Below are 21,254 nucleotides of genomic sequence, written 5' to 3'. Positions count from 1 at the left end.
TGGGAACAAAGAACACGGAGGAAAAATGGGAGTTCTTCAAGAGCATACTTAACAAAGGGGTGGGCCAGTGCATTCCACAGGGAAATAAATTTAAAAGAGCAAAACTAAACCCTGGGTGGCTAAACTCCAACATAAAAATGTATATTAGAGCTAAAGAAAAGGCCTTCAAAAAATACAAGACTGAGGGGTCATTGGCAGCATTTAAGCATTACAAAGAGTGTAATAAGAAATGTAAAGACGAAATCAGGGCAGCTAAAATAGAACACGAGAGACATATAGCGGAGGAGAGTAAAAAGAACCCCAAGAAGTTCTTTAAGTATATAAACAGTAAGAAAGCAAGGTCAGAACACATTGGCCCCATAAAAGATGATAAAGGAAAAATGGCCACAGAGAAAAGGTGGAAGTGTTAAATAATTTCTTTTCTTCAGTCTTCACAAAGGAATCGGGGGGCTACACAAACCTTGCTTGTAAGGCCGAACTAAATAATACACCTCAGGAAGTGCCGCCATGGCTAACAGAGGATAGACTTAGAGCTAAACTAGAGAAACTTAACATAAATAAATCCCCGGGACCGGATGGCTTGCACCCAAGGGTTCTTAATGAGCTCAGCCAGGTGATTGCCAGACCATTATTCTTGATCTTTAAGGATAGTTTACAGACGGGTATGGTGCCAGCTGATTGGAAAAAAGCCAACGTGGTACCAATATTTAAAAAGGGGCCGAGATATATCCCGGGTAACTATAGGCCGGTCAGCCTAACATCAGTAGTCTGCAAAATTTTGGAGGGGATGATAAGGGACCACATACAAGACTTTAGTAATGAAAACGGTATTATAAGTAGTAATCAGCATGGATTCATGAAAAATCGTTCGTGCCAAACCAATCTATTAACCTTCTACGATGAAGTGAGCTGCCACCTAGATAAAGGTAAGCCTGTGGATGTGGTGTATCTGGACTTTGCAAAGGCCTTTGACACCGTTCCCCACAAACGCTTACTGTACAAACTAAGGAATGTAGGTATGGACCATAAGGTGAGTACCTGGATAGAGAACTGGCTCCAGGGGAGAGTACAGAGGGTGGTGATTAATGGGGAGTACTCGGATTGGGCGGGTGTGGAAAGTGGGGTCCCCCAGGGTTCTGTCCTGGGACCAATCCTGTTTAATTTATTCATAAATGATCTAGAGGAGGGGATATCTAGTACAATCTCAGTATTTGCAGATGATACTAAACTAAGCATGCCAATATCTTCTATGCAGGATGTGGAAACCTTGCAAGAGGACCTGAACAAAATAACGGGGTGGGCAACTACATGGCAGATGAGATTTAATGTTGAAAAATGTAAAGTAATGCACTTGGGGGACAGAAACCAGAAAGCAAGCTACTCACTAGGGGGGGAACCTCTGGGTGAGTCTAGGATGGAAAAGGACTTGGGGGTACTGGTAGACAACAGGCTTGGCAGTGGCATGCAATGCCAAGCCGCCGCAAGCAAAGCCAGCAGAATACTGGGTTGTATAAAAAAGGGGATTCACTCCAGAAATAAAGAGATTATTCTCCCACTCTACAAGACTCTGGTCCGGCCACATCTGGAGTATGCTGTCCAGTTCTGGGCACCGGTCCTCAGGAAGGATGTGCTGGAACTGGAGAAAGTCCAGAGAAGGGCAACAAAAATAATTAGGGGAATGGAGGACATCAGCTATGAGGAAAGACTACAAGCACTGAACCTATTCTCTCTGGAGAAGAGAAGATTGAGGGGGGGATATGATATCAATGTACAAATACTGTACTGGCGACCCGAGCATAAGGAACAAACTATTCAGAGAGAGGAGATACAATAAGACACGTGGCCACTCACTAAAACTTGAGGAAACGCGGTTTAACCTTAAAGTGCGTAAGGGGTTCTTCACTGTAAGAGCGGTAAGGATGTGGAATTCTCTTCCACAAGCAGTCGTATCAGCAGGGAGCATTGATAGTTTCAAAAAAACTATTAGATGGACACCTTAAAGACCACAATATACAGGGGTATACAATGTACGGTTAATAGCAAACACACACACACATCATAGGTTGAACTGGATGGACTAATGTCTTTTTTCGACCTCACTAACTATGTAACTATGTAACAGAAAAAAATAAATAAAAATCTCTTCAAAGTGAACAGTGCCTTTCCTTAGCTGCCCACTGAACCCACTGGAAGATTTTTCTTTTTCTGAGGACAACTTAACAACAAAGATGTTTGTACTTATTGTGAATCCTTTTTCTTTTTGGTCACGTACAATGAGGGACAGAGGTATTTAAAACCAGTTGGGTGCACTGCTGTCTACAAGAGGGTGGGAAACTGGCAAACAAAAAGCCTGCCCTTACATAAGCCAACATACACAGGGCCAGCAAAATACAGGAGGGGTGGACAGTGTCTCTCAAAGGACTTGAAGAAAAAAGATTTTAGGGTAAGTGTTCTCCAACATTCATTGAGTGACAAAGGAATTTAAATATAGTTATGTCATCCAAAAGCAGTCCAAGAAAGAGGTGGGAAAAAGGTACTGACAGTCTTCCTACTAATAATAAAAAGAAAGGTCCACACTGTGAACTTCAATCTAGTTTATAGAGTACCTCACCACTAAAATAATATATATACAGTGATCAGCATAAATGAGTACACCCCAACAGATTTGTCAGAAAACCTTTAGTTTCCTTTCAGAATCAACATTTTCTATGGGACACTATACTACAAAATACTCCCACAAATGCGGGCCATTGATTGCAACCAAGATTTGTTCATTTGTACACATAAAAAGTATATACCCTAACAAATTCATTGAAAACCATGCTGCAAAAATGAATACAACCCAATGAAAGTCTAAGGCCTCTTTCACACATGCTGTCCGTTTGTCCGTTTTTCATCCATCCGTTGACGGATGAAAAACGGACATCAATGCATCTCTATGTAAAAACGGATGACAACTGATGATCATCAGTTAACATCCGTTTTCATCCACTTCCGTCAATGTCCGTTTTTTTGAACGGATGAATGCCCTATTTTTCATCCGTCAAAAAAACGGATCGGACGAAAAACGGATGACAACGGATGAAAAACTGATGTCAACTGATGACAACGGATGAAAAACGGACGACAACGGATGAAAAACGGATAACAACTGATGAAAAACGGATGAAAAACGGATAACAACTGACGAAAAACGGATGAAAAACTGATGACAACTGACGAAAAACGGATGAAAAACTGATGACAACTGACGAAAAACGGATGAAAAACTGATGAAAAACGGATGAAAAACTGATACATTTGACGTGACTGAACTGATGAACTGAACGGACTGTATGTGTGAAAGGGGCCTTAGGAGCAAATTTTACACAACAAAATCCAAGAATTCAACTACAGGTGAGTCTAATTATTCATTAAGCTGGCATCCAGCAGACAGTTGATTATAAAAGGGCAATACTTAAAGAAAACCTCTTCCCATTTCATGCTGTCAGCAATGGCACCACATAGTAGAGAAATGTCACAAGCCCTTAGAAAGAAAATAATTTCTTTACACAAGAAAGGTGAAGGCCACAAGAAGATCTGCAAAGCTTTACTTAACAGTCAGAATACTGTAGAAAAAGTGATACAAAGATGGAACTGCAACTATTTAACAGAGATATATAGGCCGTTCACGAAAGTTAACACCTTGACAGTATAGTCTCTGATGCAAAGGTTTAAGGAAAATCTCCATGCAAGTTCACTGCAGTTAGCTCAAGAAGTAGAACGCCCAACTGGGGTGATTGTTTCCTGTGACACAATATGGCATGCACTGCAGAGGAATGGCATGCATGGGTTTCATCCACAAAAGAAGCCTCTCCTAAAGCCCATGCACAAAAATGCTGACTAGAATTTGCCAGGGCCCATGCTGAAAAAGAAGACTACTGGGATTCTGTGCTTTGGAGTGATGAGACCAAGATAAATGTTTTTGGAACTGATGGCTTCAAAGCTGTATGGCGTTGCAAAGGTGAGGAGTACAAAGAAAAATGCATGGTACCTACAGTGAAACATGGTGGTGGCAGTGTCCTTCTGTGGGGCTGCATGAGTGCTGCTGGTGTCAGGGAGCTAAATTTTATTGATAGGATTATGAATTCACAGATGTATTGAAAGAAAAGATGCTACCATTACTCTGTGCCCTTGGTCGTTGTGCATTTTTCCAAAATGACAATGATCCAAAACACACATTTTAGGCCACTATTGCATTTCTGAAGAAGAACAGGGTGAAAGGGATTCAGTGGGCAAGTATGTCTCCTGATCTGAACCCAATCGCACACCTATGGGGATTTCTGAAGAGACAAGTTGAGCATCACTCTCCACCCAGCATCCAGGCTCTAAAAGAGGTCATTCTTGAAGAATGGAAAAAGATAGATGTTGCAATATGTCGCCAACTTGTTCATTCCACGCCTAGAAGACTTGGTGCTAATTATCCAAATAATGGAGGTCATACAAAATACTAGATGTAGTAGTTTTTGTTGTGGGGTGTATTCATTTTTGCACCAACTAATTTGAGTAAAACTGAAGATTTTTTAATCTAAGTTATAATATTAACCTTACTTTCATGTAACGAGCTAAACAAATGTTCTATAAAATTCAGTTATGTCAAAATGTTTAAAATTGTTTTTTTTTTGTTCATTAAGATATTGATTAAAATGTTACTTTTCAAAAGGGGTGTACTCATTTATGCTGAGCACTGTATGTGTGGTGTTGTCAATGTAACCAATACAGATTTAAAGAGAAACATATTATTGAATTATTTCCCAAATTCAAAAGGAACATTCTTCTTACTTTACCCAAGTTAAAGTGATTGTAAAGTCTTGTTTTTTTTTTTCAATAAAAATAACAAACATGTTCTACTCACCTGCCTCTTCTGTGCTCCTGGCCCCTACCTCTTGTCAAGTGCCCCCACAGCATGCAGCTTGCTATGTAGGCACCCAAGCTGAGTCACAGCTCCCTGTGTCCATTCAGACATGGAGCTGTGACCCAGTCCCACACCCTCTCTCTTCTGATTGGCTGACTGACTTTGATTGACAGCAGTGGGAGACAATGGCACCGCTACTGTGTTTCAGCCAATCAGGTAGGAGCATCTCGGATGGCCGAGACAGTCGTAGATATTGCTGGAAAGAGATGGGGCTCAGGTAAGTATGGGGGAGGGGGAGGGCTGCTGTACACAGAAGGCCTTTTATCCTAATGCATAGGATAAAAGGCCTTCTGACTTTACAACCCCTTTAAAAATGATAACGTTGTCATAATAACCAATTACTCTTACACAGTCCACACAGCCTCCAACCACGTTAACTTAGATTAAGTCCTGATATAAAAATATTGACAATTAATATCTGGTGGTCCTACAAACTACCACACATGGCAGAGAAAGTGTCCACATATCTATTCACCTCCTATATTGTCACTAAAAGTATTAGCTGGTCTCTGGAAAACGTTCATCAGTACTACCCATTTAGCAACAGCCATTGCATATATATCATGATTACAGGCAACTGGGTCTTTTCCTGTGACGTCTCAAGATCAAAAAAGTTCAGGGGCCATGTTTGGATAATATCAAGAGAGGTAGTCCAGGGAGCCAGGGAATATACAGCTTCAGAGCAATAATAAGTAATATAGGGAACGCATGATCAGGTATCAGAGCATTTTACTTCCACTGTAGTATGATAGTGTCCTTAAATGGCAGGAAGGGCAGTGTCATTATTTTGCTGCAAAGAAGATGGATAGATACATGAGTATAGTACTTTTCACTTAAGCATTAGCAGTCTGTAGGTGAATCAAATAGATGATACAGGCAAGCAAAATGGTAGCAGCTTTCAGCTTCTCTCCCAAAGGCTGGTACATATGGGCCGCAAATCGGTCAGATCCACAGAAACCATCTGACATTTGGCCCGTGTGTACAGCAGCCTGACCAGCTTTTATCAAACAAGCATGCTGGAAAACCAGTATTCGATCAGCGCTTGCAGCCAATGGCTGTGAGCACAGATCAGTGTGTTCTGGTGGCGGCGGCAGTCCCGTCAGAACACAATAGCTCAGCTGAGAGATCGCTGTACTAACATTGGATCGTTAGTACAGGATATCCTCCTGAGCGCTTCAGTTTTTCTTTGAAAAATTGAGAAAATACTGAACTTGTTAGACAAGAGGCACCGTAATCACCCACCTCAGTGTGTGAGCCCCTGGTGCACCTACCCTTTTCCTCACCCCTCCCCTCGCCCTATCTTCTTCTCTCTCCTTTGTCTATTCATCTTATTCCCTTTTCCTTCTCCTTCTCTCCAACTATTTTCCTCCCACTTCAGCCTCACTAGCACTTTGTGCAGGAGGAAGTGTGGATCCGCCCTTTACCCATTCCTCTCTTGAAGCCACTACATTTACAGCTATATTTGTAGCTACTGAAGACGTTACCAATTTAGACACAAAATCTAAATCTTAAAAAAATATATAGGACATGGATTTTCAGGTAATGTGATTAATTGTGGAAAAAGAAAGACTTCAACTCTCTTATCTTCAAAGCTCAATTGAGGAAATTTTAATGGGCCTTGAGCCTTTTAAAGACTGAGGAAATCAGAAAACATAATGATACAGTATTATTGAAATAAGAAGTGGAAGAATCTTAAAGCGATAGTAAAGTCTGCCTTTTGATTGATACTTACAGGTAAACCTATAATAAGACTTACCCGTAGGTACAGTAAATATCTCCTAAACACACAGGCGCATGCGCACTGCATTATCAATGACATCGAGAGAGCTGTGCCCTGGGCATGACCCCTGTGCACATGCAAGGGAGTGATATCATCATGGCTCTGCCATTTAAACGGCCACAGCCAATGAACCCGGAAGGAAGACCAGGTGAAGATGGAAGCCCTGTCAGTGGTGACAGCGCACCACTGGAGGGCTTCATTTTAAGGTAAGTCTGTCATATTATGCTAGTATGTGGTATATACTAGCACATTATGAAATTATCCTGCAGGAGCCCTTTTTTTCTGGTTTACTACTAGGCAACGAAACAATCAAAATTTATAAAGGATGTAGATGACAGGGAGAGAGGGGAGATCTTTGACCTGAGTACAGTGAGAAGTAGAAGTAGACAGAGCAGAGTGCAAAATAGGACATTTCCCCAGATTAGGGGAGATAAAACCTTGAGTGAAAATGTTTGGGATAGTCAAGTACGATTATTTCGTTTTTTAGAAGAGGGGTGGGGGGAGCCCTATATCACTTATCTTTGAGCTGCAGCTCTCTGGACTGCCTCCCCTGATATCTATACATGGCCCCTGAGGTCATTTGATCTTATGCAGTCACAGGAAATGACCCAATTGTAAACCCGATAGATATGCAATGAGTGTTGCTAACACGTTAATAGTTAGGAAGATTTCCCAGAGACCAGCTAATGCTTTTCAGTGACAATTTGGGATGTAGATGGATATGCAAATACTTTCTTTATCATGTGTGGCAGCTACTGGACCATCTGATGATAATAATTAAGCCTCAATATTTTTTTTTTATCAGGGCCTAATCTAAGATCTTGTGGTGGGAGATTGTCCAGAAAATGTAAGAGTAATTATGTGACAACATTGTCATTTTTATAGGGTAAACGGGGAAGGTTGTTCTTTTTGAGTAACCGCTTAGTGCACAGTTCCTGGCTGATCTTAGCTGGGATTGCACAGCTAAGACTCAAGGATCTATCCGAAATGCAGAGATACCTGAAGGACTAATGCCTGAATCTAGCCAGATGAGGAGAACCCTAGCAAAATGGGAACTGCCACAACAATGATCAACCTGGTGATCAAGAACAAAAATGCCACTGCTAAGGGGAATGACACTACTCAAGGAACACAGATCCCGAGTTGGCAATAGGCTGCTGGAACCCACCAGCAATCCAAACAGGTGATACAAAACAACCTTCAAATAATTATCTAGACTGACAAAAGGGTGTGGTCAACAGAACAGACTACTTGCATATTTGGGAAAACAAGTCCAAAGGAAAAGGACCAACAAGTCCACATGAGAAGGTCCAAGCCTTGTTATCCGTCTGAGTCAAAGAAGGAGGTTTCATTAAGAAAAGATTAGGTTGCAATAGTGATATAAACAATCTCGCAGTGTGGTGTCAATGAAACATTAAAGCCCCTTGTCACAGCATAATATCCTAACCAGTACCCAAGTAGCCAAATAAATCTTCTTATTAGAAAACCCCCTGACTGACAGAAGAGGAAGAAGGGTAAACAAAAGACACCTGCATAAGGTATGGGGGCATACCGCAACACAGGCTAATGTACAAACGACAATCTGAGGACATTAGGATAAGCAGGGATCAATCTGCTGAACATCTGCAGGTGCCACTGGATTTGAGAGGAGTAAACTCTGCAAATCAGCCTAAAGCCTGGTATACACTATCAGTTGGGCCAAATGAAAAAAAAAACTGAAGAGCTTTGGAGGAGCTCACTATACTAAATATATAATGTTAGTAGAGCGATCTCCCCGCTGAGCTATCGTGTTCCCTCCCCCTCCAGAACACACTGGTCAGCGCTCGCTGACTGCATTGATTGGATGCTGATTTGCCAGTATGCCAATTGACAGAAGCCAGCCTGGCTGCTGTATACAGGTGTCTAATGTCAGCCAGTCTCTGTTGAACTGGTTAACATTTGACCCGTGTGTACCAGGTATTACTTTGATTCAGAAACAAACTTGCATTGGATCCGCCCTTATCTAACAGAGCATACTCAGCTAGGGATAAGAATCTTAAACACACTGCTAATAACTTTTAGAAATTCCTGGGACTCGCACTTGGCTGCAATTGTATCACTCCGTGAGACGATCAGGCCCTCTGAACAGAAGAAACTGGTTCAAAGACCTTTTTTTACAAACAAAATATATATATATAAAAAAAAGAAAAAAACATTTATTGCCAAAAAATAAATAAAATGTAAATGATAAACAAATATTAATTCATTAAAAATTCAGACTTAAAATGGTTCCATGCATGAATACTTCTCAGTTGATTACAACTGAGAAACCCAGTTCACAAAATCAATGGATTTTGGACATATTGCCCTGACTAGCAGTGAGTTTTTCATTGAGTAGGGTCCAATGCATTTGAAATTAAGGCCCCGTTTACATATAGCATATTGTGAATGAGCGTTCCTGCTATGCAATTTTCAAAGCTTCTGCTCTTTTTTTGGGCAACAAGCTTTTAGGTAGTTCCACTGGTTTCCAGTTGAGAAAGGCCTCTGGGTTGGTGACAAAATTGCCTTCATGGCCATCGATTATGTCAAAAAAAGACCCCTGAGATGAAGATTAGGATGGAGCTATATTACAATGGGATTTAGAATGGATTCCCCGACATCCCTGCGTGAGTGACCAGCGGCTCCGATGTCCGCCGGTCACTCGCGATCTCCCGCTGGAGAGGGAGAAAGGCAGGCGGCTAATGTAAACAAAGCCATCTGTCATTCTCCCTGATGTAACTGCAGAGACTACAGTATACGATCCTGCTATGTAGGATCGTATGTCTCTGTAGTTACATCACAAGCTACCCCCCCACAGTTAGAATCACACCCCTAGGGATACATTTAACCCACTGATCACCAATAAATTTAACCCCTTCCCTGCCAGTGTCATTATTACAGTAACAGTGCATATGTATAGCACTGATTACTGTAGTAATGTCACTGGTACCCCCAAAAGTGTCAAAAATGTCAGTCAAGGATCTGATCTGTCCGCCACAATGTCGCAGTCCCGCAAAAAAAAAAAAAATCGCAGTTCGCCGCCATTACTAGTTAAAAAAAAAATCAATAAAAATGACATAAATCGTTCCCGTAGTTAGTAAACGCAATAACTTTTGCGCAAACCAATCAAAATACGCTTATTGCGATTTTTTTTAACAAAAAAATATGTAGCAGAAAACAAATTGGCCTAAAATGTTACAAAATTTTAATTTTCACAATTTTTTTGGGGAACTTCATTATAAACAAAATGTAATTTTTTCAAAATTGTGGCTCTTTTTTTGTTTATAGCGCAAAAAGTAAAAATCGCCCAGGTGATAAAATACCACCAAAAGAAAGCTCTGTTTGTGGGGGAAAAAAGGACATCAATTTCATTTGGGTACAGCGCCGCACGACCGCGCAATTGTCCGTTAAATTCACGCAGTGCCGAATCGCAAAATAGGCCCTGGTCTTTAAGCAGCCAAATCATCCGGGGCTTAAGTGGTTAAAAAGAGTAAACACAGTTGATTGATAATAAATGGCTTCAGCCAAACACTAACCATGAGTGAAAGAAAAGTTTTTGTGTTATTCATATTTTTAGAAAAATGGCCAAGAAATCATAAATTCTGCCAGGGTATGTAAACTTATGAGCACAACTGTATATATATATATATATATATATATATATATATATGGTCTTTTCTACCAGTGAGTGCTTAGGGATTTCTGGTATATGTATTGCTCTCACCCCACAAGATGGACCCAATATATATCAGGTCAACCATGCTTTGTCCCTTTATCATAGGGTTATTCTGTTCCCCTGTATGGTATCTTCCTGGTTAGTGTAGGTGTTAAGATATCAATCCGTTGCTATCCTGGCCTGTTGTCCTGTATGTGACCCAGAAAAGAGTAATACTAATGCCCCGTACACACGTGCAGATTATCTGAAGACCTTTTCTATGTAGTGCAAGGGCCTGCCGGATTGCATACAAATTGAAAGTGTTTAGGTTTGACCTCATATTATATGGTTTTGGTAAGTCTGCAGACAAAAGTCTTCAGATAATCTGCACGTGTGTATGGGGCATTACTGCTTATTAAAATGTATTTGTTAAAAGTTTAAAATTCACTGAGGTGATAAAAAATTGCCTGTATGTTTCCAAATATATGCAGCCTGTTTTCCTCTATGGGTCTCCTACAAAATAAAGTTCTGTTTACTTTCCGTTTTGATATGAGGTCTCCGGCTCCTCCTCCCTAAGCGTTACCTCACTATGTCACGTGACTTCGTCAGGGAAAGGGCCGCCATGATGCTCGGCTGCTTTTTTACAAATGATCATGTATCTCCATAGAACTTTCAAAACTATTTCCACAGAATATTGTCGTATCCTATAGTAGTGTGATGTGTACTGAGAGAACTTGTATAGTAATCACCATTTTCTCTGTGACTTGTGATCATATTACATTATATATATCGGTAACTACTTTTACAAAGAGCAGTATTATAGGCTGCTTTTACAGGGATATACACTAATAGTTCAACATAATACATGAATATATACACTTACTGGTCACTTTACTAGGTACACCTGTTCAATTTCTTGGAAACACAAATTGCTGATCAGCCAAGCACTTGGCAGCAACTAAATGCATTTAGGCATCTAGACGTGGTGAAAACGACTTGCTGAAGTTCAAACCAAGCATCAGAAGGAGGAAGAAAGAGGATTAAAGTTTTTTTGAACGTGACATGGTTGTTGCTGCCAGATGGGCTGGTCTGAGTATTTCAAAAACTGCTGATCTACTGGAATTTTCACGCACAACCATCTCTAGGGTTTACTGAGAATGGTCCAAAAAAGAGAAAATATCTAGTGAGCGGCGGTTGTGTGTACAAAAATGCCTTGTTGAAGTCAGAGGAAAATTAGCAGACTGGTTTGAGATGACAGAAAGACAACAGTAACTCAACCACTTGTTACAACCAAAGTATGCAGAATACCATCTCTGATCATACAACACATTGAACCTTGAAGCAGATGGGCTACAGCAGCAGATGACCACACCAGGTGCCACTCCTTTCAGCTAAGAACAGGAAACTGAGGCTACAATTCACAAAGGCTCAGCAAAATTGGACAATAGAAGATTGGAAAACATGGCCTAGTCTGCTGAGTCTCGATTTCAGCTGCGACATTCAGATGGTAGGGTCAGAATTTGGTGAAAACAACATAAGAGCATGGATCCATCCGGCCTTGTATCAATGGTTCAGGCTGGTGGTGACAGTGTGGAGGCTATCTTGGCACACTTTGGGCATCTTAGCACCAACTGAGCATTGTTTAAAAAAACCACGGCCTACCTGAGTATTGTTGCTGACCATGTCCATCCCTTTATGCCTACAGTGTACCCATCTTCTTCTGATGGTTACTTCCAGCAGGATAATGCACCATGTCACAAAGCTCAACTCATCTCAAACTGGTTTCTTGAACATGACAATGAGTTCACTGTACTCCAATGGCCACCACAGTCACCAGATCTCAATCCAATAGAGCACCTTTGGAATGTGGTGGAACAGGAGATTCGCATCATGAATGTGCAGCTGACAAATCTGCAGGAACTGCGTAATGCAATCATGTCAATATGGACCAAAATCTCTAAGGGATGTTCCCAACACCACAAAGAATTAAGGCAGTTCTGAAGGCAAAAGGGGGTCCAACTTGGTACTAGCAAGATGTACCTAATAAAGTGGCCGGTGAGTGTATACACTACTAATGGTTTTAAAAATTGGCATAATGCTGTTTTATGCATTATATGCAGCAACATTTCATATGTGTATTAGGGAATCTCAAGTATTAGGAAAAGTAATATTTTTTTTATCAATAGTAGAATTTAAAAATGTGTATAATAATTTAAAAATGTGTATATAAAATAACTATAAAAACAAAACAAAAAAAGTGGCACCTATAGGACAGGACTATTGTATAGTGAATACATTATTAAAAATCCTATTACTTGACTAGATATATGTGTAATAGACATATGGTGATATGTGGTGTGTAGATAAGCGTAAACCTATATAGGATTATAGACAAGAGTAAAATATTACTGTATTTAAATCAAATCCAATATTTAACCCCTTTGGTGCCAGGGTTTAGAGGTAATATATCCATTCTGATTCTTTTTGGCCCAGGGATTTGACTTTATTACTCCCTCTCCAGTGTCCTTGATACTTTTCTATCCCTCAAAATGTCATTATTTTAGGATCGCTGGTGTGAAAGTGCTTTGATAAATTATGCTTCTTGAAGACCGTTGTAATATTATAGGTAGGTTCCTTCATTATTTTTGCCAGTGTCCTTTTTGTACACCCCACATTTCCTACATGGACATTATATCATGTATATAGCTCCCTGTTTGACATGCTATGCAGGCCTTAATCTTACACTGATTTCCTGTACTGTTCAATGTCAACATTTTTCTTCTTTTCTGAATACTTTTTGCTCTTGTGCAGCTGTAACATCGTCCACATGTATACAAACCTTTATGAAAATATCACAATACTGGAATTTTTGGTGGGTCTAGGACATTTTTCACTATTTTCTTCTTAGGTTTGGTGCCTTTCTGTAGATAAATTTTGCTCTTATAGGTAGGATTGTCCCCAGGTGCTTGTCCGTTTTTAATATTGGCCAGGGATTTTTTGTATGTGTATTATAACATTAAAGAGTAATTGGTATAGTTTCAAAACCAAACTATTCAAGCCCCTGCCTGCTCTTCCCATGACGCATGGAGAAATGAGACATTTTTGTGAATTATTGTAATACCAGTTCACACATGTCGTGGCTGCCAGCTCCTTGGTGTTTTTGGGCCTAGAGTTGTCATGGGGCACAGGCGGCATTATCCGAAAGACACATTTTCAGGAGACTGCTGGCATCTCCTACTTACATCACAGATATTACCATCATCCAAAGTGGAACGACAATATTCCTTATAGCTAATTTTTTAGGCTTCATAGGAATTGTTCCAACACCATAGCTCATTTAGCCCAGGCAGAATTACTTACCAGCACATCCAGCAAGGGTAGATGGTATAGTTACTTCTCATAAAGATAGGCAGCCTCTAGAATCTACAGGTATGTTCATTACCAGATCTAATAATCAACACTGGGCTATTAGGAATGCTCCCAAAAACCACTGGGCCATTTTGAAACAGGACCCAGCTTTGACTAAAGTACTACCCGATACACCCAGTGTGTTTTTTTTTAGGAAAGCCACTAATGTGAAAAGCATCATAGCGCCAAGTCCACTTCGAGGTAGGACAGTCAACTGAGAGACATACCCACCTAAATCTGTAGGGTTCCAAGTGTAAAAATAAGAACTTTAAGGCCCATATTTGTTACGTACAGTAAAAATACTTTCATCAGAAGAGATAGTCGTGGAGGCGTGGCCTGGAGCAGCATGGGATAGGACGTGAGTGAGAGCAGCTCCGCCGACACACTCTCCTTATCTCGTAAATCCTGTACTTAGCGATTCTTTACAGCCTCCCCGACACCTCCGCACCTGAAACCGGACTGTCTGCAGTATGTCCCCACCGAAGAAGCAGGCAGACACTGCCGCCAAGCTTGATAAATATCGCCGCACGGACAAGGACCTCCTGGCTCCAGATGGCGCCCAGGCAGGACCGGAGACGAGCACCATGGGCGCTGAGACAGCTAAGGTGCTGGAGGCTATCTCTCAATGTCAGGCTTCACTAACCAGCAAGATCGAGGAGGTGAAAGCGGATATCTCTTTGATCAGACAGGATCTCCAGAGGGTGAGGGAGAGAGTGACCGAGGCTGAGCAGCGGATCAGTGCTGTGGAGGATTCCCTCCCACCTTTGCAAAACTCCTCAGACCGTCTCCAGCTCCAAGTTACTCAGCTTATGATTAAACAGGATGACATGGAGAACCGACTGCGGAGATGTAATATTCGGATGATTGGACTGCCTGAGGGAGCAGAGGGGGCTCACCCATCAGACTTTCTTGAGCAACTCCTGATTGATACTTATGGTCGTGCGGCTTTTTCCCCGAATTTTGTAGTGGAGAGAGCCCACCGCCTATATGGCAGACCACCGCCGCAGGGGGCCCCCCCTCGTACCTTCATAGCCAAGTTATTACATTTTAGAGATAGGGATGCTGTGCTACGTCTCACCAGGGAGAAGGGCAATATCCCCTTCAGGAATAGCAGGCTTGCAATTTTCCCGGATTTCTCGGCGGATGTCCATAAAAAACGCAAAACCTTTATTGAGGTAAAACGCTGGCTCCGCATAAAGAACATTAAGTATGCCATGCTATTCCCTGCCCGCCTCCGTGTGGAGGGCGAAGACAGAGTGCACTTCTTCGATGATCCGGAGGCAGTTATCTCCTGGTTGGAACATCTTGAGGCGCGGGGCTAGGTCTGCCTCATGCCTCATTTTCCCTGTCGTGTGCTGGAACCTGGTTGGATTTTCTGAATTTTCGGATTGTTCTCTCCTCTCCTGTGCTGGATGATACCTTTGTTTATTTTTTGAGACCACCCAGATTCTTATCTTGTACTTGTAGACATGTTGGATGGAACCTGAGATGGTCAGGTATCACCCGGGTTCCCCGGTGGGGTGGCTGGTACCTCTTCCCCCCCCATGGATGTTTTTTTTTTCCCTTGATTTTTTTTTTTTTTTTTGGGTATTCTGCCCATGGAGGGGGGGGGGGGGTTAAAATAAGGAAAAGGAAAAAAAAAGAAATTTTTTTCTTTTTGTTCTTTGCATGCTCCTTTTTAACCTGGATGGTCACATTTATTATTGTAATCTGGCAGAGCCATTGAAGTCTCTCACTTTTTGTCCTAGATACACGCACTGCTATCCAGCGAAGTTTCGCTATATGATTGCCTATGTTAGGCACATGCACCAACCATCCCTCTGCTACCGCCCTGCGGGACAGAAGGGACATCTCTCACACGTTTTTGTGTTGGATCCCTCCCATTTATCTTTTTTTTTCCCTGGGTTTTTCACGGGTTGATAGGGTGGATGGGGTTTTTTTTGGATTAAGAGCCCGCACTAGTTGGGGTAGGTGCAGGGCGGGGTGGGTGGTTGGGATGTCTTTATTGTCACTATATGTTTTTTCTTCTTATGTATTGAGGAATGAGTACTGCAATTTTTTCTCTGTGTTATTTTTCCCCTTCTTGCCGAGTGAAATTATGTATTTTTTTATGTTCTTTACTGATATATATTTTCTCACAGTACTGTTTTTCCCTGGATATCAGAGCCGAACGGTACCCACGGAGCTCCTGCACGATATTATGCTGATCCCTTTCCATGGCGCACCTTAAACTCCTTACTTGGAACGTTCGGGGCATGAGGGACAGACTTAAGAGGTCAGCTGTTTTTGATGCCTTAAAACGCCACAGGGCGGACGTTATAGTTCTACTCGAGACCCATCTAGAAGGTACTCTTCAAAGGGCGCTGAAGCGCCCTTGGTTGGGATGGACGTTTCATTCCATGCACACTTCTCATTCCCGTGGTGTGGCAGTCTTGGTTGCTAAAGCAGTGCATTTTGAGCTCCGGGGGTCCCTAGTAGATTCGCAGGGCAGATATGTGTTTTTAGATGTACTGTTGTATGGTGAGCCTTATTTGTTATTAGCCTTTTATGTTCCTCCGCCGTTTTCGGCTTCTATACTGCACGAGGGCCTGGACTTCATGGTGTTGCATCCACGGGTACCAGCGATCTGGCTAGGGGATTTCAACAACATCTTGAACCCCAGTTTAGACAGGTTGCTTGCTCACGGAGCCACACAGCCCCAGACACTGACAACTAGGTTTGCACGGTTGATGGAGGAATTTAATTTGCTGGACACTTGGAGGGTTCGTAATCCGTCATTAAGGGCGTACTCCTGTTTCTCTGCCTCTCATAATTCCATGTCTCGTATTAACTTTATTTTTATATCCCCCTTCTTACTCCCCAGACTTTTGGATGCGGGCTTTTCAGCCCGCAGTCTTTCGGATCACTGTCCCTACTGGGTTACGCTCCGGATTCACAGTGAACGAATTCGGCCAGCCTGGCGATTAAACCCGTTTTGGCTCTCCCTCATCCCTGAGGAGATTGACTTGGCCGCTAGGTGGCAACAATTTTTTGCCGATAACGTCGGCTCGGCCTCTCCCTTGGTAGTGTGGGAGACCTTTAAGCTCCATGCCAGATCGACATTAATGACTACCATCAATTCTATTAAAGCAACTTCCGCTCAGGCGCATGCTGAGGCGATTGGAACCTTGGCTTCCGCAGAGGCTGCGTATACAGCTGACCCGACACCTACTGGCGCTGATCAATTAAAATTATTGACAAGGGTAGTGGAGCAGCTGGAGTATGAAAAAGCCCGTAGGACCCTTTTTTTTCAAAAACAAAAGTTGTATGAGCATGGTGAACGGGCAGGTAAACTTTTGGCCTATCTAGTACATTGCAACGATAGGCCTCCGGTGGTGATCACCCTTCAACCTCCAATGGGACCTCCTGTGTCCGACCCCGGGTTAGTGGCTGACTGTTTTCGGGACTTTTTCCGAGACCTTTACACTTCTACAGCCCCGGCTGATGACTCTCCGATCTCCTTGTACATGTCTCCGGACGTTCTTCCCCAATTGACGGTCGAGCAGCTGGTGCTTCTTGAAGCCCCGCTGTCGCAGGAAGAGATTATTGAGGCTATGGCTAGATTTCCCAGGTCTAAGTCCCCGGGAACAGATGGATTACCCATAGAATTTTATTCTACATATTCTGAGGTGTTGGTGCCACACTTGCTGTCTATGTTTGAGTGTGCATTTGAATCCTACACACTGCCTCCTACTATGCGGGAAGCTTTAATTGTACTTATCCCTAAACCAGGTAAAGATCCCCATCAACCCGCCTCTTATCGCCCAATTTCTTTGCTGCAAGTCGACGTCAAGATTCTGACTAAAGTCCTCTCTATCCGCCTTAGCAAGGTTATTCTCTCTCTTGTTCATGCGGACCAGTCGGGTTTTATGCCAGGCAGGAACACCTCCTTCAATCTGAGACGTCTGTTTATGAATTTACAGGCCGCTCACGATAACATTGGCTCAAGAGTCGTGGTGTCCTTAGATACGGCAAAGGCATTTGACTCAGTAGAATGGGGCTTCCTTTGGAGATGCCTGGAGGGCTATGGCTTTGGCCCCAACTTCATCCGGTGGGTACGGATCCTTTACCAGGCACCGGTGGCTAAAGTACTGGCTAATGGGAGGACATCGGGGGGGTTTCCTCTTACTAGGGGTACTCGGCAAGGCTGCCCCCTTTCGCCCATTTTGTACGCGCTGGTAGCAGAGCCACTTGCGATAGCGATCCGGTCGCACTCCGATATTCATGGTCTCCGGGTGGGTATTTTAGAGGAAAAAATTTGTATGTATGCGGATGACACCCTGTTGTACCTGGCTGACCCGGGTACATCCCTCTCGGTAGCCCTCTCCCTTATTAAACAGTTTGGCCGCTTTTCTGGATTGCAAATCAATTGGGACAAATCTCAAATTTTGCCCATAGATAATATCTCCCCCTTCCCTGTAAACCCACTTTTCCCTTTGCAGGTAGTGAATCGCATTTAAATATTTAGGGATTCAGGTGACCAAATCTTCGATGGATTACATACAGAATAACATACAACCCTTGTTCATATTGTTAAAAGCTAAGACACAGATATGGGTGCGTCTTCCGTTGGGGGTTCGCGGCCGGATTAACCTCGTAAAAATGGTGTTACTACCTAAGTTTTTGTACATTTTGTGGCACTCTCCAATTTACCTTCCCCTTAAGTTTTTTTTTTCAGATAGAAGCTATACTTAAGCCCTTTATTTGGGGCTCCAGTAGACATAAGCTGGCATGGCGGAAGCTTAAAAGCCCCATTGACCTGGGTGGCTTGGCTCTCCCAGATTTCAATTTATACTACCTGGCATCACAGCTATCCCACTTCTTTCATCTTCATAGTTTTGATAGGGAGAGATTCTTGGCCCTTCTAGCCCCTGTATGGGCCCATGCATCAGTCGAACCTTTATCCTTGATTCTGGTGGGCGTACAGGGGGCTGAAACCCGTGGGGATAAGACCTCTATGCTGTATCAGTATAGGCGAATATGGGAAGTGGTGTCAACCAAGTTGGATATACCCTTGCTACATGCACATACGCCGCTGTGGCATAATACCAGTCTCTGTGAGTGTGCCTCTATTCCGGATGCACATGTGTGGGCCCATTATGGAATTTCCTATTTGGCTGACATACTTACCAATGGTGCGCTCCAATCTTTTGATGAGTTAAAAGGGCAATACGATCTCCCTAATCATATGTATTTTAGGTATTTGCAGCTTAGGCACGCCTTCGCAGCTCAATTTCCCCATCCTATTCAAGAATTGACCTCGATCCCGGTTTTGGAGGTGGTAATGGGCTCTGAATCTAAACAACTTATTTCATATATGTATAATGCACTCCTTTTGCCAGAGTCAACGGTTTTGGCGTATGCCATCAAGACTAAATGGGAGGGAGACATCGGGACGCTTCAGGATAAGGAATGGGGGGACGCCCTAGATAACTGCAAATCGGTTTCCCCGAAACTCTCGGATCGTCTGACTCAATTATATATCCTCCATAGAGCTTACCTGACACCGACTGTGGTGGCTACCTATTGTAGCGAGGCTACTGGTCAGTGTCCCATGTGCAGGGTGGAGCGTGGCACCTTTTACCATTTGCTCTGGACATGTACTGAGGTCCAGGGCTTTTGGGAGCAGGTGGTTAGATTTCTACATGATACCATGGGGTCCCCTTTGACTCTGGCCCCGAAATTCTGTCTACTAGGAATACCCCCTGATGCTAGTATAGATAAATATACCACTCTGTTTTTACATGAGACACTGTTTCTTGCTAGGAAGTGTCTGGCCCGCCGCTGGATGAGAGATTCACCTCCATCTTTCCGGGACTGGCTCCGGGAGGTCAATGTAACTTTGCCCTATAAAAAAACTGATCTATTCCCATAGAGGATGTGTATCCAAGTATAATAAGATATGGGATAGGTGGGTTCAGGCCCCGTGGACGTGTATGTCATCAGAATAAAGCCACATAAGTGACCTTTTTATTTTTAGTGAGCGTTGCAGCTGTTTGTTTCCACTCTTTGTGTTTCCTCTGCTTCCCTAGGGATTGGACGATTCAGTATCGTATATTATTAGTAGTATGTACAAAATGACAGATATCAGTTTACTTGTATTGTGTTCCTCGGCTTCCTCTAATTGTAGTACAGGTTCCTTTTTTGAACCTTTGTTTGACATATGTACCCTAGCCTGGTTTTCTTATTCCTTAAAATCTTATGATGTGTATTGTATATTGTTGTATATTTCCTGTTTTGTTTCATTACAATAAAGACCTTGTTGGTATAGTAGAACCATAACAATAGTACAAGGTAGTGGAACAATGAAGAAGAGATAGTCGTGTGTTCCATTTCAGGCAATTCATCAGGTGCAGTATGCAAGCTGTAGTGTATGGGCTGAGGTGCCCCTGCAGCCTCTACTATGTGGGGAGAACTGTACGCTCTAGGCACACGAGATTTAGCAAGCACCAGCAGTTCATTGAGCAGGGGTGTGAGCAACACAGAGACCCTCCCCAGCTTGCAATTTAACTTACCTCCTACAGTGGCATGGACTTGATAAAGGAGGCCATGCTTCCAAAACACATCATAATAACCACACATGCCCCAACTCCTCCTCCGTTGACAGCTTTGGAAACGTGTTCCCACTTGGTGTTGGGTTAGCTCCAGACCAAGACATGCGCAGTGGGTCCCACATGCTCCATCAGGCAGTGGCACCTTTTCTAGCTTTCCCTGTGGCAATGTCCACTGAGATTGTGCAAATTCATTATTCGGCTTGGGCTCTCCCTTCCTCATAAGATGACCATTCTGAGGAGACGGCGTGGACTACAGCCAAGTATCTGTTATTTTACTCAATGTGAGTGCATTGGAATTTTTGCTTTTTTAATGCTAAAATTAATGAATTGTATTACAAAGGAAATTCACTCTTTGCTTTTGTCACCCATTGGAAGAGCTGCAGTGACCCAAGTGTTTTTTGGATTTTGTTGTAGCACCTATGGACCTCAATGACTATTAGGATTTAGGGATCAGCGTGCACGCACACACGAGTATGTTTTCTATTGGTTGCTAAAACAAACGAGCTGCCTTAACACTTGTATTACAGCACTACTGTGAACCTGGCCAGTGTGAATAGGCCTCAAAAAATTACGCCCTATGCACACATCTGACACTTTTGTGATCATTTAGAGAACCATTTATTGCATCTTTGGTAACTACTTAGAATGCAGTTATTCCATGGATAAAGAAAACTTCCAAGTTTTTGAGGGGAGGGGAGCCATGACAGTTTTATTTTAGGGTCAATTTGGGATTCGTGCTTGGCTTTCATCTCTTAAAAAAGTAAAAGTAAACTACAGCCCTTTGCAGGAGTAAACCTACTAAATCGAATTATGTCCAGCAGCACAAGTAGCGACACAAGGTTTTAC

The sequence above is a fragment of the Pelophylax lessonae genome (assembly GCF_965119305.1).
Source record: "Pelophylax lessonae genome assembly, chromosome: 1".
In the NCBI taxonomy this organism is placed as follows: Eukaryota; Metazoa; Chordata; class Amphibia; order Anura; family Ranidae; genus Pelophylax; species Pelophylax lessonae.
The sequence above is the reverse complement of the archived record's forward strand: the minus strand, read 5'-3'. Positions refer to the sequence as shown.